The 23,419-nt window shown below is 40.7% G+C and overlaps 1 protein-coding gene across 6 annotated transcripts in view; it reads right to left on the bottom strand.

Annotated features, from left to right (window-relative positions):
* MAGI2 (membrane associated guanylate kinase, WW and PDZ domain containing 2) overlaps positions 1–23,419 on the bottom strand; it is a 674,896-nt gene that overhangs the window by 588,903 nt on the left and 62,574 nt on the right. The gene's annotated exons all lie outside the window — the stretch shown is intronic.

Below are 23,419 nucleotides of genomic sequence, written 5' to 3'. Positions count from 1 at the left end.
TAAACCACTTGACTCCCAACAGTTTCTCCATATAGTAGAAGTGTTATGAACTTTTTGAAGCCACTTTTCCAACTCAGGAATGGCATGGTTTCAGAACATACCTGGCCAATGTTATAGTATTTTTTTTTACGAGCGAAAGCATAGCGGGTTACTCTCAAAAGAGGTTAATGGTGCCCTATATTTTCATTTTAATTAAATAGTTCATTAAACTGCCCATAGGCCTCCACTAAAGCCTCCAGAGGGACACAGATGTTCACAGCTCAGTTGCTCTGGTGTCGGCATTGAAGTCATTCTATGACTGTCCATGCATCATGTCCATTGCTGGATAATGAGCTAGCTATCATTGAGAGCCACTGGAAATACCATAGATGCTATCTTTACAGTTATGGTATTATGGTCACTTGACTCATCTTGCAGGATTCTACCACAATCCAGGGAAAGGTATAAGGACTCAGGAGACTTTATAATACTAAGTGAAGCTGCTGCATGTCCTACACCCAGTCCCACGTTTCAAGAAGGCCCCCAGTATCCTATGATCCCAGTGACTATTGCTCCTTCCCAATACTTCTGAGGTTCCCTCCAAATACTCCTTCAATGAAAACATAGCCCATCCTGCATTAACTATAGTGTCCTGCCTGCATGGCTATGCTATGGAAAGAGGAGAAGGGACTGCAAAAATAGGAAGGCTGAGGCTTTGGGCAACCATTTTCCAGTTAGATTTGGAAGTAAACAATTGCTGTTCTTTTAAATGGCTAAAGTTCTTATGGCCTATCAAAGAAATATTTGAAAATGAAACCCTTTAGAATTTGGATCATATGAAGCCAGTGTCATGGCTGTAAAAAAGTCTGGAGTTTTGGAATTACTGAAGAAAAAGCGAATTTAGAATTTTTTCGTAGTTAGCCATTGTTTCATTCACATATTTGAACTGGCAATTCATGATACTATTGTGGAAATTAATTCAATAAACATTTTAATGCTCTTAGGCTAGGTTCACACTAGTGCTGGGCTCTGTCATTTGGGTCCACTGGGGGAACTGAACAACGAAGAGCCCATCCGCTAAAATTCAGACACTTGCGGACCCCATAGACTATAATGGGGATTGCCAGTTTTATACTGAAGCTGTCAGACAGAAAAGTTTCCTGTGTAGGACTTTTCTCTCTGCCGATTTTTGGCTGTCTCCCACTCCAATGCGCATGTGAACCTAGCCTTATAGAAGCCTATACTGTACACTGCTTACAGCAATCTCCCAAGAAAATAAATGAGTAAGGCTGCATTCACACGATCACTTAAAAAAAAAAAGGAAAATCCACATCTCATTTGTCCCACTATACCTGTGGTCCGCTACAGGTCTATCGTAGCAGCTATGACATGACTGCAGTCATGAGAGTCAGAGGTGAGTATCACTTATTCTTAAACCCCTTCCTTGAATCCAAAAAAACCTTGCAGCAAAATCTGCACCAAAAAGCTACAAAGATGCAAGGTGTGTCTTCAGGCTTAGCAGTGTTATTCAGATTTTTAAAACCGGTGTCCTATCTATAGGATAGGGAATCAATTACAGATAAGTGGGGGTCTAACTCCCCCACAAATCAGCTGTTTTCCTGTGCTGATCAAGCTGCAGTGCTCATTTAGGGAGCGTTCACACTACCATCGGTGTCTGACAGGTAGTGTCCGCTGCTAATGTCCGTTCAAAATCTTTTGCGCACATTAGCATTGAACCCGACATGTAGGTTTTTGCTGTCCGCTTGAAAAGTCGGACAACTTTGGGAACGGACAGTTAAGGACACCCAAGGACAGTAAAATAACGCACCCGATGTCCATTTAAATCAATGCAAAATGTCACGGACACAGCTAGTGTCCGATGCTAATGTCCGCACAAGATTTTGAACGGACATTAGCAGCGGACAATAGCTGTTGGAAACCGACGGTAGTGTGAACGCTCCCTTACAGTACTTTTCATAGTGTCCCATACATTCCAGTATATGGGACAACCGCTGCAAGGGTCTTAGTAGTCAGACTCTGCCAATTTAAAATGGATGTCTTTACTATGGATAGGACATCAGTTTTAAAAAGCTGGGCAACTACTGCTACGACTACACATTTTGCTCTTGTAGAAAAGCAGTGGGAAAAAAAAATCTGCGTATTAGAGTCTAAGTAAAGTCAATCTCTTCCTCACAATTTTGCTTAACTTTATCGCATTGCATTCTGCTGCAATTTTAGCTATGTTTTGCTGCATGTGGCTTAGGCTTAAGGAATTTTCTGGTCAAAAAAAAAAAAATATATATATATATATATATATATATATATATATATATATATATATATATATATACACTCACCGGCCACTTTATTAGGTACACCTGTCCAACTGCTCGTTAACACTTAGTTTCTAATCAGCCAATCACATGGCGGCAACTCAGTGCATTTAGGCATGTAGACATGGTCAAGACAATCTCCTGCAGTTCAAACCGAGCATCAGTATGGGGAAGAAAGGTGATTTGAGTGCCTTTGAACGTGGCATGGTTGTTGGTGCCAGAAGGGCTGGTCTGAGTATTTCAGAAACTGCTGATCTACTGGGATTTTCACGCACAACCATCTCTAGGGTTTACAGAGAATGGTCCGAAAAAGAAAAAACATCCAGTGAGCGGCAGTTCTGTGGGCGGAAATGCGTTGTTGATGCCAGAGGTCAGAGGAGAATGGCCAGACTGGTTCGAGCTGATAGAAAGGCAACAGTGACTCAAATAGCCACCCGTTACAACCAAGGTAGCCAGAAGAGCATCTCTGAACGCACAGTACGTCGAACTTTGAGGCAGATGGGCTACAGCAGCAGAAGACCACACCGGGTGCCACTCCTTTCAGCTAAGAACAGGAAACTGAGGCTACAATTTGCACAAGCTCATCAAAATTGGACAATTGAAGATTGGAAAAACGTTGCCTGGTCTGATGAGTCTCGATTTCTGCTGCGACATTCGGATGGTAGGGTCAGAATTTGGCGTCAACAACATGAAAGCATGGATCCATCCTGCCTTGTATCAACGGTTCAGGCTGGTGGTGGTGGTGTCATGGTGTGGGGAATATTTTCTTGGCACTCTTTGGGCCCCTTGGTACCAATTGAGCATCGTTGCAACGCCAAAGCCTACCTGAGTATTGTTGCTGACCATGTCCATCCCTTTATGACCACAATGTACCCAACATCTGATGGCTACTTTCAGCAGGATAATGCGCCATGTCATAAAGCTGGAATCATCTCAGACTGGTTTCTTGAACATGACAATGAGTTCACTGTACTCCAATGGCCTCCACAGTCACCAGATCTCAATCCAATAGAGCATCTTTGGGATGTGGTGAAACGGGAGATTCGCATCATGGATGTGCAGCCGACAAATCTGCGGCAACTGTGTGATGCCATCATGTCAATATGGACCAAAATCTCTGAGGAATGCTTCCAGCACCATGTTGAATCTATGCCACGAAGAATTGAGGCAGTTCTGAAGGCAAAAGGGGGTCCAACCCGTTACTAGCATGGTATACCTAATAAAGTGGCCGGTGAGTGTATATATGCTGTTCTTTTTGGATAATCTTGCCCTTTATGTCTATGACAATAACTGGATACCTGTGCAAACTCTAAGCTGACTCAGATTGGGCACTGTTTTAGGGTGAATGCTACATATCTAGTGTATGGTAACAATCTTTGAGAGGTTATTGAATACTATTGACGATATGCATCAAAAACAGCTGGCCCTACACATACAGTAAAATGTATGTAAATGGCAGTAACCTGCCAAGAGAACTGAACCATCAGTGCAGAGAGCCTGGAGCAGCTGAGAAGTCATGTACACTACTTATAGTGCAGAACTACAGATCTTCCAGCCACTGGTGACTGCTACAATTATTAAATATGGATCTATTCATTTACTTTTCTGTTCCCATTAAATTATAATGTTGTTCCACTTGGTTCTTTACTTATATCGGACTAGTGTATGTACATTACTAATTCTAGCTGAAATAAGACAGTATTAAAACCATTTTTAAAAATGAAAACCCATATATCGCAGAAATAAAAGCAATAAGACAAAAAATCATGTTTGTAGAGATAGACAAACATTCCTATACACTAAAGGCAGAGGTGATGCCCTCATGCAAGAGCTTCTGCTGGGGAGACCAGATAATCTAACCAGTTTTGGTGGAATGTGCTACTAGTGGTTGAGGGAAAAAAAGTACATAACATTTCAATCGATCAAAGCTGTATCAAACCACAATCTATACTGCTCCTTCAATGGAACTACTAGTGAATTGTAATTACTCCAATAGCCAACCCCTGCAAATAGTCTAAACAGCTATGAAGTCCTTCAAGCAATGTATACTGTGCCACAATGATCTTCAAAGCTAGATCGCTGCTGCCATCTATGGGTAGCCTGTGTGAATTCAAAGCTTCAGTAGTTATCGATACAGTGCAATATGTATCTATAGTACGTTTTCATGGTTTGAATAGCCACATTCAGGACAACAGGAAGATATTTCTGCATACTTATATAAAAGGGATGTATGAGGAATTGTTTCCAATATAGCCCTTCATTTCATATTATGTATTAGTAGTAAAGCTGCTGCACTTTTTCTCTTAGAGATGAGAGGTTTTGTTGCACATATATGTATATTGATTACTGTTTGATATCCCCTTCTTATTTAAAGGGCTATTCTGTTTTCAGAACTACTAGTGTTTCTTACAATAGTGTTAATAAAAGCCCCCACTCAGATGAGGCATGCCTGAATGCCCAATTTTATCTGGAGTTGAAATGTTTAAATAATTATTTATAATTATTATATTATACAATGTATTAGTATTGTATAATTCGTTGCATAGTTTGCTGCCTATTTTTTTTCCATACGAATAGCTTAGAGAAGCTTCACTGGTCCTGACTGATCATTTGACCTAAAGACCCCACAACCCTGGCATCAAAGATGCACAACGTTCACACCCATCTATGCCACAAAACTATAGCTCTATCATACCACTTCTAGTTGGGCAGTATTTGGTCTGTCAAAACCAAGAACGCAACATACAAATTTCTCTATTTATCCTCTTTCATTACATCTTTCCATGTTTTGCACCCAGTACAGTGGCCTTGTAGCAAAGATTGGTAATGAGACCCCCCTTTTCTTCTTCTTTTTTTTTTTTTTTTTAATAACGTGTAGATGGTATAGAGAGTGTGAAAATGTTTTATGGGTATAACTAAGGTTAAAAAAAAAAAAGTGCACGCAGCGATAATCATCTGAATAGCTGAAGCAACACCTGCCATATTTATTAAAACCTGTGTAAGCTAGGAGCTGGTATAGCTTTTAGCTATAATTGACTCTGGTGTAAATTATACAAAAAATTGTTAGGCCACCGCATTGTCAGCCCTGCCCTGCCACTGTTTAGATGCTGAAAATAAGAAACCAACACAATTTTTGGTGCAAAAACATTGTACACTAAACAGATCAATAAATCAAGAAAGGATTAACAATTCTGCTAATATTACTGATAATGAAAATAATGTTGATGGTGACACTGGTATCAAGATTAACAAAAGTAGCAAAACTGATAAGTCTAGTACAACAATGAACTCGTTTCCACACTGCTCCAATTTCAACACTTTTTGGGCTCCTTTTTTTTTTTGCTCTTTCTGGTCCCATTTTTAACACCAAACAAAAGACAGAAAATTTCTGCTTAGTGGAAATTTCCATTATTGAAACAGGACCGTGATGTAAACACCAATGGGTACCGATAAGCATTGCAATGGGAGAGATGGGCATCAGAGAGGTGAGTACTGCTTAATTGATGCTTCTATCCCATTCTGAGCTGGTTTAAACTTTAGCTTGTGTGGCTCAAAATAAGATCTATATTTCCAACTATTCCACATTTAGTGCTCTGTAAATGCCATAAACGTGTAGTACAGAAAACATAATGGGAGGATTTATTAATACTGCCACTTCCTACACCAGTTTTAATTCATTCTCCTGTTGTAGTAAGATGTGACTGAATTATTAAGAGACTCTGACCTATTTCTAGTTCGGGTACCTCTTGTTGAATATACCTCTGGTTAAATGTACCAAAACTGAGCCAGGGTGAGTCATATTAAATCTATCAGACTAAGGCATCCTCACCAAATAGAGAAAGTGTCACATTTTGGCACAACCACTTTTTCAACAGAAAACCATTGTACTTATTGTAGTAATTTCCTCCCCTATATAATGTGCTTTCACAAGCCTAAAACCCTGTCTACATTGCTGTTGCTCTTATAATAGTTGTACCATACTCTCCTTGATAAAAATGACAGAATCATGTTATTAATTTAACGGCAACGGAAAAGGTAAAATGTGACACCGTACCAATTAACTTTTCAATTGGCAACACTGTTAAAATCTCATTTGTCTTCCTTTGATAGCTGGATAGTCTATGTACAGCTAACGAACTGTTAGATGAGAAGGTAAATTTTCATTTATTTAGCCTGAAATAATTGTTGTCTAAACAGAAATAGACCACAATAGGAACCAATAACCACAATTTCTTGTGCTAAGTATTCAGAGAAAAACCTTAAGCGATTTTCTCAGGCATGAAATAATCATTACATCCTTTCTGCTGGGAAGTGGAAGATCTTGCAGTATATTGAGACACGGTGAAGTGTGAAAATAACTGCAGATATGATAGCTGCCAAATGATGACTTTGGTCTGCTAAACTAACTCTGCACTAGAAACGAGCTTCACTCGTTTTCCCGAAAATAAGACAGTGTCTTATATTAAATGATGGTCCTAAAATTAGGACGTCTTATTTTCCGGGGATGTCTTATGGAGTGGGGGACAACCGGCAGTCGTGCTGACCGCTAACAATACTGTGCAAGCGGCCATTTTCCCATGACCTGTGCGCCTGCGCAGTCTGCTCTGCCTAGAAGTTACGAGCCTGCGCCGGAAGAAGACATTGAAGCTGACGCTGTGGACAAAGAAGGAGGCGGTGCTTGGAGACACTTCTTTGGCAGCGGTGGGGACGCCCCCATCGCTGTTTGAGCGCTGGGGCCCGCCCCCATCGCTGCGAAAGAACTCTTTTGCAAACTGGTATTTTTAAGGAACGGTGCAACGGAGACCACGTCTATAGATAAGAGACGAATAGCCTTTCTAAAGGCTATTCCGACGTCTTTTCCACACAAAAAAAGGTTTTAATGTTAGAATCCCTTTAAAGGGGCTCTATCACTGGGAAAAGTCATTTTTATCTAAACAAATGCTTGCATAGGCTTTAGAAATGCTATTCCACACCTACCTTTAGTATATAGATTGCCTCAGTGGCCCCTTTAAAGATTGTGGGTCCAAAATGTAAGTGGCAATAATGCAAGTGCAATAAAATATAAATACATAGGTCAAAATACATTATCCACAAAGTCGAGCGTTTTACTTAAGATGTATCTAGCTTCATGAATGAATCAATATAGTGCAAGATTAGCATCCGCAAATAACAGAAGCACTAGCCACAACTAAATATGCCTGCATACATAAAGCTATACTCAAACTCCGCAGATACAAGTATATAGAGTATTGTGCTCACCACTGTGACTCCCACTCAGAGACCCTCCTTATTCAGACATCCTTAGGTGGATGAACATAGATGGCAACATACAATGTTCCTTCCCAAGAAAGATGAGTGTCCCCTGAGTAATAGTGTTTATTTCAGTTTCTGTTCAATCTGACCAGATATACTGTATAGTGTAACTGTTGGTGATCCAAAGTGTATAATGCGGTGGTGCTTGACAGGAGATACGTATAGAGTGGGAATGTTGGTTGCACCTAGGTGGCATATCCTGTAGTTGGACACTGTGCTATCTACAGAAGGGCAATTGGGTTATGCCATGGCAAATGCACACTTTGAGCTCAAACTGAACTCCCAGAAAAGCACAGAGTCCATGCGATTAGTTGGTTTGCCTCATCACAAGAAGCGGCTACTGCCTCATGAAGAACCCGAGGCCTGGCTTGAAATGTAGTAGGGAGTGTTGCCTGTTCGAATAGGAGTGATACCTGCCGGCTTGTGTATGTAAGATTTGAGGTACTGAAGTTGTGTGTCAAAGTGTGCCTTATCTTTATTTGTAGGTAACAAAACAAGTGATCCTCATAGATTGTAAGCCCTCGCAGGCAGGGGCCTCTACCCCACTGTGCCAATCGGTCATTGTTAGTATTATATCTACCTGTATGTTCTGTGTATTGTATGTAACCCCCAAATTTGAAACACCATGGAATTAATGGTGCTATATAAATAAACAATAATAATAATAATAATAATAATCAACCAATCAAGATTAATAATATTTCTTTTCTGCTATAAAAGTGTTTGGTGCTTTTTCTTTCTGACTCAACTATATGAAGTCTGTGCAGGGGGTTTGCTTAGTGTAGTAGTATGTGGCTGGGATATTACTTTACATTCACTAAAAAAAAATAAATTGTTCTTCACCTAGATTAGAGTCCTGGACTAAATTAGAATTAGATCATCTGACTAAATTTAATATCTTAACATCAGTACTGGCATTATCTATTCTTTTTACCATAGACGGCTGCACAGAGAAGACATGAATAATAATTCACAGACAACTGAACTTTATAAGAGATGGCGATATAATTAACTCTCCTGACTTTACTATAGCTGCTTTGTCTCCAGAGAAATCTCTGTGTTGGATTCTGCTGCTGTACCAGAACACAGATGTAAACATCAGGAACGTTGTAAGGGTCAATAAGAGTTACAGGCACCTACGAATGATAATATGTATCGGGTTCAACAAATACTGATAGACCCAGAGAGAGACATTATTGCCGATCCGTCCCTAAATTTAGTTCAGAGCTGCAAGAACAGTCAATGCGTTATTTTATTTGATATCATTATTTCCTAGTAGAGCTGAGCAAGTAGTATTTGATCGAATACCTCGCCGCCATAAGAATGCGTGTAAGCGTCCAAACACCAAGTGGTTAAGCGCATCGAATATTCGATTCGTTTAACCCCTCAGTGTTCGGCCGCTTAAACGCATTCCTATGGCGGCGAGGTATTCGATCGAATACTACTCGCTCATCTCTAGTTCCTAGCAATAATTTTAAGGTTTTACTGCCTGTCATATATTACATATACATAGTGGATGAGGTTGGGTGATGACATCAGTCCATCAAGTCCAACCTATAACCCTACAAACCCCTACATTGTCGATCCAGAGGCAAAAACCCCAAGAGGCTTATGTTGTATTTGTCATTTTCAGAATTAAAGATGTGTAACAGATTATAATTAAAAAACAGTTTTTAAACTAAAACCATGTAGGAATAGCCTTTATGAAGATTATTCATCTCTTAGGGTTGGTTCACAGTAGTGCTTGTATTCCATCCGCAAGGTGTCCGCATGGAGACTCCCCCTGAACGGAATACCAACGCTAATGCAAGCGCTGTGCACAATTCATTCGTGCGGGCAGTGCGTGGCAAGCACACGGAGCCCATTATAGTCTATGGGCACCGTGTGCTTAACTGCACAGCGCATTGCATTAGCGTTGTTATTCCGTTCGGGGGGGTCTTCATGCGGACTCCTTGCGGACGGAATACAAGCACTAGTGTGAACCAACCCTTACCTTTATTTTTTAGGTCCGTGCCAGTGTTTGAATTTTTCTTCTTTTCTTCATTATGGTAATTGTGCTCAGAAAGTTATCCATTCCAGAGCCGCCTCAGTCTTCTGCGTCTCCTCCTCGTCACTAATCTTCTTACATGAGACCACCACAAAATGGCCGTCGGACATGGGCAGTCGGCTGTTCCATCGCCCATTTTGCCCTCTGTGTTTTCTCAGCACAATTACCATAATGAACAAAAGAAGAAAAATTCTAAAACTGGCACGGACTTTCAAAATAAAGGTAAGAGACCCTATGTAGTTTTAGTTTAAAAACGGATTCTTAATGATAGAATCTCTTTAAAAGCAAAAGAAGCTTGAACATTTCATGAATGAAATATTGTACAAGTATCCACTATTTCTAAATACATGTATACCCTTACTGCAGGAAATATCAGCACAATAAAACACAATTCCATATATTACATTGTTGCAGGAGACAAAACTGGACATCAAATCCTTAGTCATTAGTTCAGAAAGAAAAGCAAGACATGATTCAAAGTTGTAAGACTCTGTGCTGTAATGCAGCAGGCACAGGAGCTGTCTAACACAGCCGAGTGCCAGGACCAGGCGCCAGAGTCGGACTGTAGTCCACAAACTACCCTGCATCGTTAAAGGGTTAAATAATGGTAGAATGAAGCTACCTTAAAGAGGACCTTTCACCACTTTTGGGCACATGCAGTGTTATATACTGCTGGAAAGCTGACAGTGCGCTGAATTCAGCGCACTGTCGGCTTTCCCGATCTGTGCCCACTGTAAAGAGCTTACGGTGCCGGTACCGTAGTGCTCTATGGTCAGAAGGGCGTTTCTGACCATTAGCCAGAGACGTCCTTCTGCCTCGCGGCGCCTATCGCGCTGTGCTGTGGAGCGGGGAGGAATGCCCCCTCCCTCTCCTGATAATACTCGTCTATGGACGAGCGCTGTGAGCAGAGGGAGGGGGCGTTCCTCCCCGCTCCACAGTACAGCGTGATAGGCGCCGCGAGGCAGAAGGACGTCTCTGGCTAATGGTCAGAAACGCCCTTCTGACCATAGAGCACTACGGTACCGGCACCGTAAGCTCTTTACAGCGGGCACAGATCGGGAAAGCCGACAGTGCGCTGAATTCAGCGCACTGTCAGCTTTCCAGCAATATATAATACTGCATGTGCCCAAAAGTGGTGAAAGGTCCTCTTTAAGATTGCTTGCAATTCATTCCCCTTTCTGATAACTAGAATGAAAACTCTGCAAATAAGTCTAATATCAAAATTTGTATTGCAAGCTCTGGGGATGGGTGTACAAAAACAAGCGGAATATCGGAACCGCAAAAACTGCATTCGTAAGATGGCAAGCTTAGTCTTTGCCAGTCATAAAGTATAATGTATAGCTTCAAAACAACCTATAATTGAATGGTCAAATACAGTCCAGACCTAAATCACACTCCTAAATAAAAATACCTATTCAAGTTGGGCCAAGGTCCACATGTACAAAAAGTTTTGCATGGAAAATAAGGAACAATTCAGTGCCGCACCTCCCATGAGGCGACCTGAAGCGAGCGCTTCGGGCGGCACTATGCCAGGGCCTCAGGGAGGGCGGCATTTTTACTTCCCTAAGCCAGTCCAGGACAAGCTGTCCTGGATTGGCTTATCACCAAGCGGTGGTTTGGGGAGGCCACTGGAGCAGCGCTGCTCCAGCAGCCTCCCCTCACGCTCAGGCAGAGAGCAGGCAGTCTCCGGGCCTACTCTCTGCTGGCGAACGGCGCTAAGCCCCGCCCCTTCACTCGGCCACGCCCCTGACCTGCCCAGTCACGCCCCCGCTCCGACCCCTCCTCCCGGCGGGGGGGGGGGGGGCGGCTTTCTGCAGTTAGCCTCGTGCGGCGAAAGGAGCAGGCTCACCCCTGGAACAATTCTACTGCCAATAAGGGTACATTTGATATCCCATAGTTTAGGTCCGAGTTGGAGAACCTATGGCACGCGTGACAAACGGGGCACTCAGAGCCGGTACATGATTCCCCGTTAGTGAGCAATCACTTCATCGCACATATGCCTGAAAACTGTATGTAACCTCTGCCCCACTGAACGCGCGATGATGTAAGTTATCAGCGCCTGCAGTCAGAAGAAGGAGGACGCTCAGCTGCTCTTCGTGGGACTTCAGGTAAGTATAATACGTGTGTTTGTGTGTGTGTGTGTGGGCGTGGGCCTACTATGGAGAATATGTGGGAGGGGACCTTTATAGCAGACGTTATATTAGTAGAGGCTGTAATAACATTGCACTGTCACTATAAAACAGATCTGTGCAATGTAAATAATTTAACATTAATTGTTCAAAAGTACCAAATGCAAAGTCTTAACTTTCAGTACAAAGTTGTTTGTATTACAGAAAGCTCTGTAAAGCTCCATTCACATAACTATATTTTCTGGGTCCATAACTGTCCACAATTGTGGATCTGCAAAATAGTAAGGTTAAATTGCAGTGTTGGAACTTTGCGATAATTTAATGGGTTTTGGGTTGCAGTTTGGACCTCGGTCTCAAAAAGGTTCGCCATCACTGACTTAGGTTATATGTGCTTTTAGTAAAGCGTTAATATAATGTATCGCCTGGGAAATCAGATATACTGTTCTACTTTATATTTTATTTTGGGATGAGATTTAAAAAAAAAAACTATTTTCATCCAGCAATTACTGCCAACAAACCATTTAACAAAAGGATTCAAAAAGGTTATTTCAACTTTGTCTTTGTTTTATCATAGTCTGTCTGGCGAGGGACTCACACAATAAATACTGTTCTGCAATTTGTGGCATTGGGTCATATGTATAATGACTATACACAACATTATATTTTGTCTTTTATTTTGTAAGTAGGTAAATGCTGTGTGGATATAAGTCGAGAGCAAAATCCTTTATCTGGTTACTGAAATCTGGGTCCACCAAAATTATCCTATTCTTTGTATGCATATGTATTAAGAGTCTGCATATTTATGTCATCCATTTCACTTCAATAGATTATAAACATGAGATCTTGGCAGCTGCATTTAAAGCTTGGGGAAATTAATTCCTATTGGACCAAAAACACTGCTGTGTGAGGTTTGGTAGCTATAGAAACATGTGATGTCATAGCATTACACTGGGTCATAAGTAATGCCAGTGGGAAATAACTTCTCTGTATTCAAATATAGGACATCTAGGAGATCTTGGTATCTCCTATGTCTTGATTCCCACACAGGAAGAAAAGTATACACAAAAAGATAACAGAAAGGAGCTATAAGTATAGAAATAGCCAAATTAATAATAAAAGTAAAAAAAGAGAAAATCCCTTCCATACTGCAGAAAGTCAAGTTAAAGAAACACTCCAGGCAAATGAATTCAGATTACCCTGGAGCTTCCCTTTAAAAACCTCTACATCTGTTCCTGGACATGTACTGCCAAGAGGAAAGTTAATGTTAGGAATCACCGTTTAGCTGCTTTTGTTTTAAGGTTACCGTGCTAACTTGTTAAACTTCTGCAGTTTTCAGGGTTCACCTACACTGATAGAATTAGCAGCTGAGGAGGGATATTTAAACCCTCTTCCTCCTCATCCAGGTTGTGCTTTAGTGAAGCTTCCATAACCTGACCGTTTGTGCTGGATTGCTCTATTAAAGGGGTATTCCCACGTCGCATACTCACCAGTCTTCACTGCTGTAAAATCTTCTTTCTTCCTGGTTTGTTGCGTCATTTGGTGGGCGGGATCTCATATGCAACCTGTCATTTAACCCGCCCCCAAATTAGCATGTAGCTCCACCCACCACATATCCTATGGGGTGGCTGAAGGGCCTGTGATGTCATTCAGGTCCTCAAACAACACTATATGCACACTATTGGACTATGAAGTACAGGCAGGAGCAACTCCATTCTGTGTTACATACAGAGACTGCCGGTCTCTGCCATAATGAACACAATTGAATTAGCTAGCTTGATAACTGGGAGAACAGAAGACGAGTTCAGAAATGAAAGCAGCTCCTCTCCCCTATCTGATAGCAGGAAGCTAGGTCACGTGGTGCAGACACAGGAATAGCTAGAAACACAGGCTCACTCCCATGCACTTAGCCCCTCCTCCCTCCCCCCTGAGAGCAGGCAGCTACATCACTTGACTTTTGAGCAGATAAGTCAAGGACTGTGTCAACAATGAATTGAATAAAGTAAGATAGTGGACAAACCAGTTGTACTGAAGCAGTGTATTTAGGAAAAGTCTTACATCCACATTAACAAGCAGTATAGATAGAATCCTTGTGATGGGACAACCCCTTTAATGACCTTTGGCTTGTTACTGGAAATCTGCTTGTTTTCTGATTTTGGCTTTAACATTACTCTGACTTTTGGCTCGGACATGATCATTCTTCTGATTCATCCCCCTGGTTTGGAACTGCCTTGTGAGTCAACATGTGAAGCTTCTGCAATTTCCAGGGCTCTGCTATGCAGATCAAATTAGCAGCTGAGGAGGGATAATTAAACCTACTTCCTTCTCATCCAAGTGCCTGGTATTTGGTTGTTCTTTAGTGAGGCTCTCATACTCTGATCGCTTGTGCAGGACTGCTCTAGAATTGACCTATGGCTTGTTAATGGAAATCTGATGGTGGATATAATTCAAGGCATGGAACTAGCATGTAATCTAAACAAGTGGACATGCCGTGGAATCTACCTGTAAGTACAATTATGTGGATAGGCTGAAAAATAAGAATTAAAATGTCATTCAAAATGGTTAAATTGTACCTTGGACATTACTGACCTTTATAGTCATGATTTTAGGTTTATTTTAAAGACCTTTGATCCTCAATGATCCTCGCTACAAATATACAGACTGCAAGTATCTAGTAATGCTAGGTTGTTTACACCAGCATCGGCTTATCAGCTGTTCTGGACCCCTTTAACTATAATGGGATCCATCAAGTGTCTGTTCTTTTAAGTTGAAACCGTTGGATGAAAATGATGGACTTGCAGGACTTTTTTTATTCCATTTTTTCAATGCACACAGATATCACTCCACCCTGCTCATTTCTGGATGGTGCAATGTCCAGGGTAGATCTGTTTTTCACACCTCTGTGATATGCAAGTAATCTCTTATAATCTCATAAAGCCTAATATAACATGCTGCAACAAATTATCACACTGCAGAAGATCAAGATTCGTAGGTATTGTACCTAAGTCATATACATACTAGCATACAGTACAATATACGTTTTGGAATCCCATTGGCCTGTAAATTGCTGGTTATATTGTTGCATACAATATTAATGGAGGAAAAGTACTTACACTTCAATACAATTCAAGGAAGAAATGCCCCAGCAATCAAATACTCCATGCCTATTATCCAGAAAAATGGACCCTGCAGTGAGGCATAGCTTTTACTAGATGCTCTTATACTATGAATGGGCTGAGTCACGCGCAGTGCCAACTGTTTTATTGAGATTAAACTAGCACAGATTTATATTATCTTCCAGAAAGGAATAATTAAAAGTCAGGGCTGTGGTGTATACTCATTACATGGTCAGATCTTACAAATGTTACTTGCTATTCTTAGAATGGATTGCTATGCAGACCTTTATTTAGAACAAGGGTAGGACACGGGTGATACGTGACTATTGCTACCCCTTTATAGTGTTTGTCTGCGTTTAACTGTCAAATGTGTGTACAAATGGTGTACGCCTTAATATTTGTGCAGATGGATACAGGTCGAGAATGTCACCTTTGAGTAGATACTGACTATATGTTCATAGTTAACCACTACTATCAACTACTGAATGCCAGGGTTTTGTGGCACAAGATGACAAATCATCAGTATGTGAGTTTTCATTAATAGGGCTGAATTTAAAAGGCAGAAATATGAGACTTTGATCATCTTAACATCCGTAGATCAGATCTTTTTCAGGGTGCATGCACACGATGTAACGCGGCACTGATTCTTGCCTGATAACTCGTATAAGGATCAGTGCTGCAAAACAGAATCCCATTGACTTCAATGGATTCCGTTTAGCGCGTGTAACACATTGAAATCAATGGGAGGCTTTTTAACCCATTGATTTCAATGTGTTACGTGCGCTAAACGGAACCCACTGAAGTCAATGGGATTCTGTTTTGCAGCGCTGATCCTTACACGAGTAATCCAATGAGAAGAGATCCCACTAGAATTCAATTAGTTGATTGCAGGTGTGTTTATTCACAAGAAGGGTACATACTGCTTGGTGCAGTATGTACCATTTAATAGGTGCTGCTCCACTAATTCTGACACAGGTGGAATTTTTTCTCTAGTCCCCGCCGTTCCTGATGAATCAGTGCTGTTCGTTTTGATGCTTCATATGCTGTTTAGACTCTGTATCTTCAGACAGGAGCAGACAAGGGGTGTGATTCTGAGATCTGACACTGGCTGCATCTGATTGGAGTTCTGAATCAAACCCCCTGTCTGACACTGCCCTCCTGACATTACAGAACTTAAACAGCACATCAGCCACCAAACCTAACTCTGCTTGTTGCTCAGGAATGATGGGGAAAGGGAGGCTAGAGAAAAAAAAAAATCAACTGTGCTGGAATCGATGAGGTGGCAGTCACTAACAGATGCTAAGTACTAGAATTTGTGGAAGTTCTGAAAGGTCCTGTTTAACTTAACTACACTATAGAATTATGAAAAAGAAAATGATGAAGTTAAAGGGGTTGTCCAGGAAAATGTTTTTTTCTCTGGAAACCCGGGGAAGGTGAGAAATAAAAATAAAAAACATATTCACCTGTTGTCAATGCTCCAGTGTCCCAGGTCACTGTCCAGTCCTGCATTGCCTTGTGCCTTGTTCTAGTGGTATAAAGCATCTTCAACTAAAATACCATCCTGTTCTGGATACAGACTATGAATAAACCCTATATATAGTAGTTTCAAACTGTCGACTTTAAACTCCCCAGACAACCCCTTTAAGAACTGCTCCATGAACTGCAAGGAGCACGTCATTCTTTTACCTAGCTTGGTAGTTAATGCCACTATTAATCTCTGCCAGTAAACTACCGAAATAACCCTCCTTGTATTTAGAGACTGATAGTTAACTGGTACATGTAAAGTGCATGCATATAAAATTATAATAAATCGTGACATACTTCTTCATTTTAGAAAGACGACAACCATTTTGATCACCAAGGGCATAAACACTGTATGAATTGAAACATGAGCAGGAAAGCAAAAAAAGCTGTTGCGTTTTTACAGTGTGTGAAATAAATACTAGAAAGATTTATAGTTAATATTGCTATAAGATCCAGATCAAGGGGTCAACAGGAAAAGTAAATGCTTAGAGTAAAGCCTAAGAAAACCTGAGCTTATAACTACTTTGTATTCTTACCGCCTCATAGTAACAGCAGGTACACTGTGCCATCATTATGACACCACCTTGTAAGATCATTATTCTGGAGAATCTGTTCTGTGCAGTTGCACGTTTTTCCATGAAGCCTAGAGGAATAGAAGTGATTTGGCATTTTTGCCGTAGGTGCTAAAAATCTGTTTTGCTAACAGAGCAAAATTTACATTGTAGAGCTTTAAAAAAAAAATTGGCAATGACTGTGCAACATAAAATCTCATGTTCGGTAGCTGTAACGTGCTGAAATATCTGCAAAAAAAAAAAAGTAATAAAAGATATTTAAAGTTTATTCTAATGGGGTCCTTGAAAATGAAGATAATCTTGATCAAACTATTTCTCTCAAGAAGCAGATGATAGAGCACCCCACTGTGAAGAAACATATGTATTTATTGCAGGGTGGATTTGTTCAAATGGCTGCCAGCATGAGTGCCCTCTCCCATAATTCCTACACAACACTCAATGATTCAATTACACCTTGAATCCACTGTGGTCGGCTAGACCACAATTATACTGTCACTACAGCCTGAATGTCAAGTATCATCACCCACTGTGTTATTATCCTGAAGAGCTTTCTAACGTATGGCACCCAAAAAATATACATAATATTGCTATATGAAAGAAAGTTAACGGGCTTGGCCACTTTCAGACCAATACTGAGACAAATGTTATGGTTTGTATAATAAAATTGTACAATTTTCCAATATACTTCCTGTATCCTCACAGTTTTCTAGATCTCTGCTTACTGTCATTCACTCAGTTACTTCTAGTGGCTAAAAGTCTGACCATGGTCATGTGATTTACGGTCCATTGTCTTGTGATGAGCATCAGCTTTCCCGTTTCTGACACTCTGTGAGGAACGTCCCTCCTCACAGTACTGTCTGTAGCTCTCTACTGTGAGGTGGCGTTCCTTACCACCCAGCCATGACGCCCCCCTCACAGTACAGTGCTATAGGCGCTACTGTGAGTAGGGGCATTCCTTATAGACTGTCAGGAACACCCTTCTGACACTGAAGAGCCACAGTAACAGCATCAATAGCTCTTCAGCGAGGGCACAGAACAGCAAAGCCGATAGTGCGCTGAATTCAGCGCACTGTCAGGTTTCTAGCGGTGTATATACCCAAGGATGTGAAAGGTTCTCTCTAATGGCTTTTATTGTGAGTTGTGCCTACCAATTGACTACAAGCCCCTCACTAAGTACCACATGTTCCTCAACTCCAGAAATCTAAAGTGGTGAGATTCTTATTTTACATAGTTAAAAGAATAGTAGCATTACAGCAAAAACTATAATGTCTCTCTACCTAAATCCAAATTGCTGCTAAGACCAACCCAATTTGCATTTTCAAGGCTTTGAGTCCATCTTGACAAAAGTACATTACAATTTTTTGCTTTTGTTGTGAATTATCACAGGGCATCGAGTTATCACATTCAAGTAGTCAAAGATGGTTCCATCTGTATGGAGCAATTAATCATCCCATGAAGCTAAATCTGATTTTGACAATTCTAGAACTATAGGTGCACTAAAATATCAAAACGACTCTACATATAAATGCCACATCCATGTATCATAATTAAGTTTAGAAGTGTGAAGTCCATTACACATCAATCCCCACTAGAGGGACTGGTATAAATGCTATGAATTATACATGCAAACAGGTCAGCCTTATTTCCGCTGTGAAGTTGTAATGGGAGATTACCTATTTACCTGGTAACACTATAATGGGAGTCTACAGGCTTAGAAATAGACATCTAATAACACTGAGTAACACTGGTGTTATGGACTTACAGGGTGCACTTGAGGGCCAAAGGGAAAGCAGAGACGGCCATGTGTAGGAATGGGGATTGGTAAGTAAATAGGCCCTGTTACCTGCTGGAATTACTCCAGCAGGTAACTGGCCTATTAGAAAAAAAAAACAAAAACAAAACAGCACTGGGTCACCTAAGGTCACGGGGCCCGTGGCAGATGGTATGGCGGTACTTACGCCACTGACAGTTTCTCACAATATTTTCTCTCTTTGCTCATTGGAGTTTGATAGGTTGACTTTTAACTTTTAAACAATGACAGTTCCAGACAAACACTAAATTTGTCTATAGAGTTACATTAGCTATGCAGAAGCTAAAGAGTGTACTTTGGATATTGTTGTGGAGATAAGCACAAATCGTGAACTGTAATGCTTTACACCCCATTTTTTTAATGAAGCAGCGGGATGGCCAGTGTGTGCTGCTCTATGCATTTCAATGGGACTTCTAGAGTTCTGTGTTTTGGCTATAGCCAGCAGTCCCACTGAAATAAATGGAGTGGCACATTCTGTTTGTCTTGCCAATTCATTTAATATGGGGTGTATACCACCCAGTCCTCGTGATCGGTGTGGGTAAGGATGGATAAGAGGTAACCTGCTCTGACTGGACGTTCTGTTTCACCAGCTAACCTTTGAATGATTATACAGCATAGGACCTTCCAGAGGTTAGTGAGAGTTGACTACATCTTGCCATAGTGAAGAACCTCAATTAGTCAAAAGCAGAGGAAATCCTGTAAGCATATGGGAAGAAAAAAAAATTTCTCCAGGTCCAGGAAGGAATATCCTCATCCATCCAGGATGTTTCTTCTTGTAGTAATGCAAAGAAATACCTTTTCTATATTTTGCTGATACCTTTATGATCATAACATGTTCTTCAAGCTCTTCTACCCACCAAAATAAAGATTCCCGGAGAATGACAGAACAACTATCAAGGAAGCTTGATGAAGACTTGTCAAAAATTACTCTGGTTAGGTCAGGTACAATAACTTGTAATCTGGGGCCATTACACCAGTTAGATGGGTATTTTCTGCTGGATGCTGGTATATTGCTCTGCTGGGAGATGTTGTGTGTTATATTTGGTGTTGCTATGACTATTTGCTATACTGTGGGGATAACGTCGTTGAGTAATAAAACCGTATTATCCAATCATTGAGAAGAGCGCAGTTCCTCATTACCGGATTTACGATCGAATCCGGTTTGTTTGGTCCTTTCAATTGCATAATTTGACGCCCGTGTTGGTGTTGGGAACGATGCTGCTCCAGTCGAAGAGAAACCTTGTAGGTGTCTCATACTGTTACTTCGGAGTTGTAACTTGGGCTCACAACCTGTTAAAGAAAGAGTAAATTTAAAACATAACTTTTAATTTTAATGATGGTGTCCGTGTGCATTAATAAATTCCTCAATATATAACTGTAGTCACTGTATAGAAGGATAGTGACCCAATTAGGAGAATGTAGATAGGAGAGCCATGAGCAACTGCCCCTCAGTCATCCATATATACAGTCCTATGAAAAAGTTTGGGCACCCCTATTAATCTTAATCATTTTTAGTTCTAAATATTTTGGTGTTTGCAACAGCCATTTCAGTTTGATATATCTAATAGCTGCTGGACACAGTAATATTTCAGGATTGAAATGAGGTTTATTGTACTAACAGAAAATGTGTAATATGCATTAATCCAAAATTTGACCGGTGCAAAAGTATGGGCACCTCAACAGAAAAGTGACATTAATATTTCGTAGATCCTCCTTTTGCAAAGATAACAGCCTCTAGTCGCTTCCTGTAGCTTTTAATCAGTTCCTGGATCCTGGATGAAGGGATTTTGAACCATTCCTCTTTACAAAACAATTCAAGTTCAGTTAAGTTTGATGGTGGCCGACCATGGACAGCCCAAATCATCCCACAGATGTTCAATGATATTCAGGTCTGGGGACTGGGATGGCCATTCCAGAACATTGTAATTGTTCCTCTGCATGAATGCCTGAGGATTTGGAGCGGTGTTTTGGATCATTGTCTTGCTGAAATATCCATCCCCGGCGTAACTTCAACTTCCTCACTGATTCTTGAACATTATTCTCAAGAATCTGCTGATACTGAGTGGAATCCATGCGACCCTCAACTTTAACAAGATTCCCGGTGCCAGCATTGGCCACACAGCCCCAAAGCATGATGGAAACTCCACCAAATTTTACAGTGGGTAGCAAGTGTTCTTTTTGGAATGCTGTTTTTTTTTGGATGCCATGCATAACACCTTTTTGTATGACCAAACAACTCAATCTTTGTTTCATCAGTCCACAGGATCTGCTTCCAAAATGAAGGCATAGCACATTACTGCTTCCTACCATCAAGGATGCAGGAACTGCAGTTTTAACTGCAAACAATAGCGGCTGTATATATTTAATATCGTCCTCCTGAGGAGCCATGCAATATACATTGGCGAAACGCGTAGAGGAGCTATGAGGAGTACATAGCCCACATTAGGTCAGAATAGGAGAGCAGTAATATCTACTTTATGCCAAATCCATATACCCTTTCCTTCCCCAGGTGTGTAATTAATCACAGGGGTTTAGAGTGACTGTTATAACCAGTACAGGTTAGGGTGCTATATACAGTCCTATGAAAAAGTTTGGGCACCCCTATTAATCTTAATCATTTTTAGTTCTAAATATTTTGGTATTTGCAACAGCCATTTCAGTTTGATATATCTAATAACTGATGGACACAGTAATATTTCAGGATTGAAATGAGGTTTATTGTACTAACAGAAAATGCGCAATATGCATTAAACCAAAATTTGACCGGTGCAAAAGTATGGGCACCTCAACAGAAAAGTGACATTAATATTTAGTAGATCCTCCTTTTGCAAAGATAACAGCCTCTAGTCGCTTCCTGTAGCTTTTAATCAGTTCCTGGATCCTGGATAAAGGTATTTTGGACAAACAATTCAAGTTCAGTTAAGTTAGATGGTCGCCGAGCATGGACAGCCCGCTTCAAATCATCCCACAGATGTTCAATGATATTCAGGTCTGGGGACTGGGATGGCCATTCCAGAACATTGTAATTGTTCCTCTGCATGAATGCCTGAGGATTTGGAGCGGTGTTTTGGATCATTGTCTTGCTGAAATATCCATCCCCGGCGTAACTTCAACTTCGTCACTGATTCTTGAACATTATTCTCAAGAATCTGCTGATACTGAGTGGAATCCATGCGACCCTCAACTTTAACAAGATTCCCGATGCCGGCATTGGCCACACAGCCCCAAAGCATGATGGAACCTCCACCAAATTTTACAGTGGGTAGCATGTGTTTTTCTTGGAATGCTGTTTCTTTTTGGACGCCATGCATAACGCCTTTTTTTATAACCAAACAACTCAATTTTTGTTTCCAAAATGAAGCTGCCTTGTCCAAATGTGCTTTTTCATACCTCAGGCAACTCTATTTGTGGCGTACGTGCAGAAACGGCTTCTTTCTCATCACTCTCCCATACAGCTTCTATTTGTGCAAAGTGCGCTGTATAGTTGATCGATGCACAGTGACACCATCTGCAGCAAGATGATGCTGCAGCTCTTTGGAGGTGGTCTGTGGATTGTCCTTGACTGTTCTCACCATTCTTCTTCTCTGCCTTTCTGATATTTTTCTTGGCCTGCCACTTCTGGGCTTAACAAGAACTGTCCCTGTGGTCTTCCATTTCCTTACTATGTTCCTCACAGTGGAAACTGACAGGTTAAATCTCTGAGACAGCTTTTTGTATCCTTCCGCTGAACAACTATGTTGAACAATCTTTGTTTTCAGATCATTTGAGAGTTGTTTTGAGTAGCCCATGATGCCACTCTTCAGAGGAGATTCAAATAGTAGAACAACTTGCAATTGGCCACCTTAAATACCTTTTCTCATGATTGGATACACCTGGCTATGAAGTTCAAAGCTCACTGAGGTTACAAAACCAATTTTGTGCTTCAGTAAGTCAGTAAAAAGTAGTTAGGAGTATTCAAATCAATAAAATGATAAGGGTGCCCATACTTTTGCACCGGTCAAATTTTGGTTTAATGCATATTGCGTATTTTCTGTTAGTACAATAAACCTCATTTCAATCCTGAAATATTACTGTGTCCATCAGTTATTAGATATATCAAACTGAAATGGCTGTTGCAAACACCAAAATATTTAGAACTAAAAATGATTAAGATTAATAGGGGTGCCCAAACTTTTTCATAGGACTGTATATATGGATGACTGAGGGGCAGTTGCTCATGGCTCTCCTATCTACATTCTCCTAATTGGGTCACTATCCTTCTATACAGTGACTACAGTTATATATTGAGGAATTTATTAACGCACACGGACACCATCATTCCGTATAGTGTGTGTCATTTCTCAATTTTTAGCGCACATTGGGGCTTTTTTTGTTTGTTTGTTTTTTATCTTAAAAATTAAAAGTTATGTTTTAAATTTACTCTTTCTGTGACAAAGTTAATAATTGAGTAAATTACCCGTCAGTGAATTTTCACAACCTGTTAAGGTGAGCGCCCTTCCCCTGTCACTTAAACTAATCTCTGAGAGAATTACTAAACTACGGTTTGCTCGGTGTCTTTATTCCCTTTTGTCTTCGAGATCTCCCTAAGGAGGGACGTTA

The sequence above is a fragment of the Leptodactylus fuscus genome, chromosome 5, assembly GCF_031893055.1.
Source record: "Leptodactylus fuscus isolate aLepFus1 chromosome 5, aLepFus1.hap2, whole genome shotgun sequence".
In the NCBI taxonomy this organism is placed as follows: domain Eukaryota; kingdom Metazoa; phylum Chordata; class Amphibia; order Anura; family Leptodactylidae; genus Leptodactylus; species Leptodactylus fuscus.
This window is presented reverse-complemented; position numbering and strand designations above follow the sequence as displayed.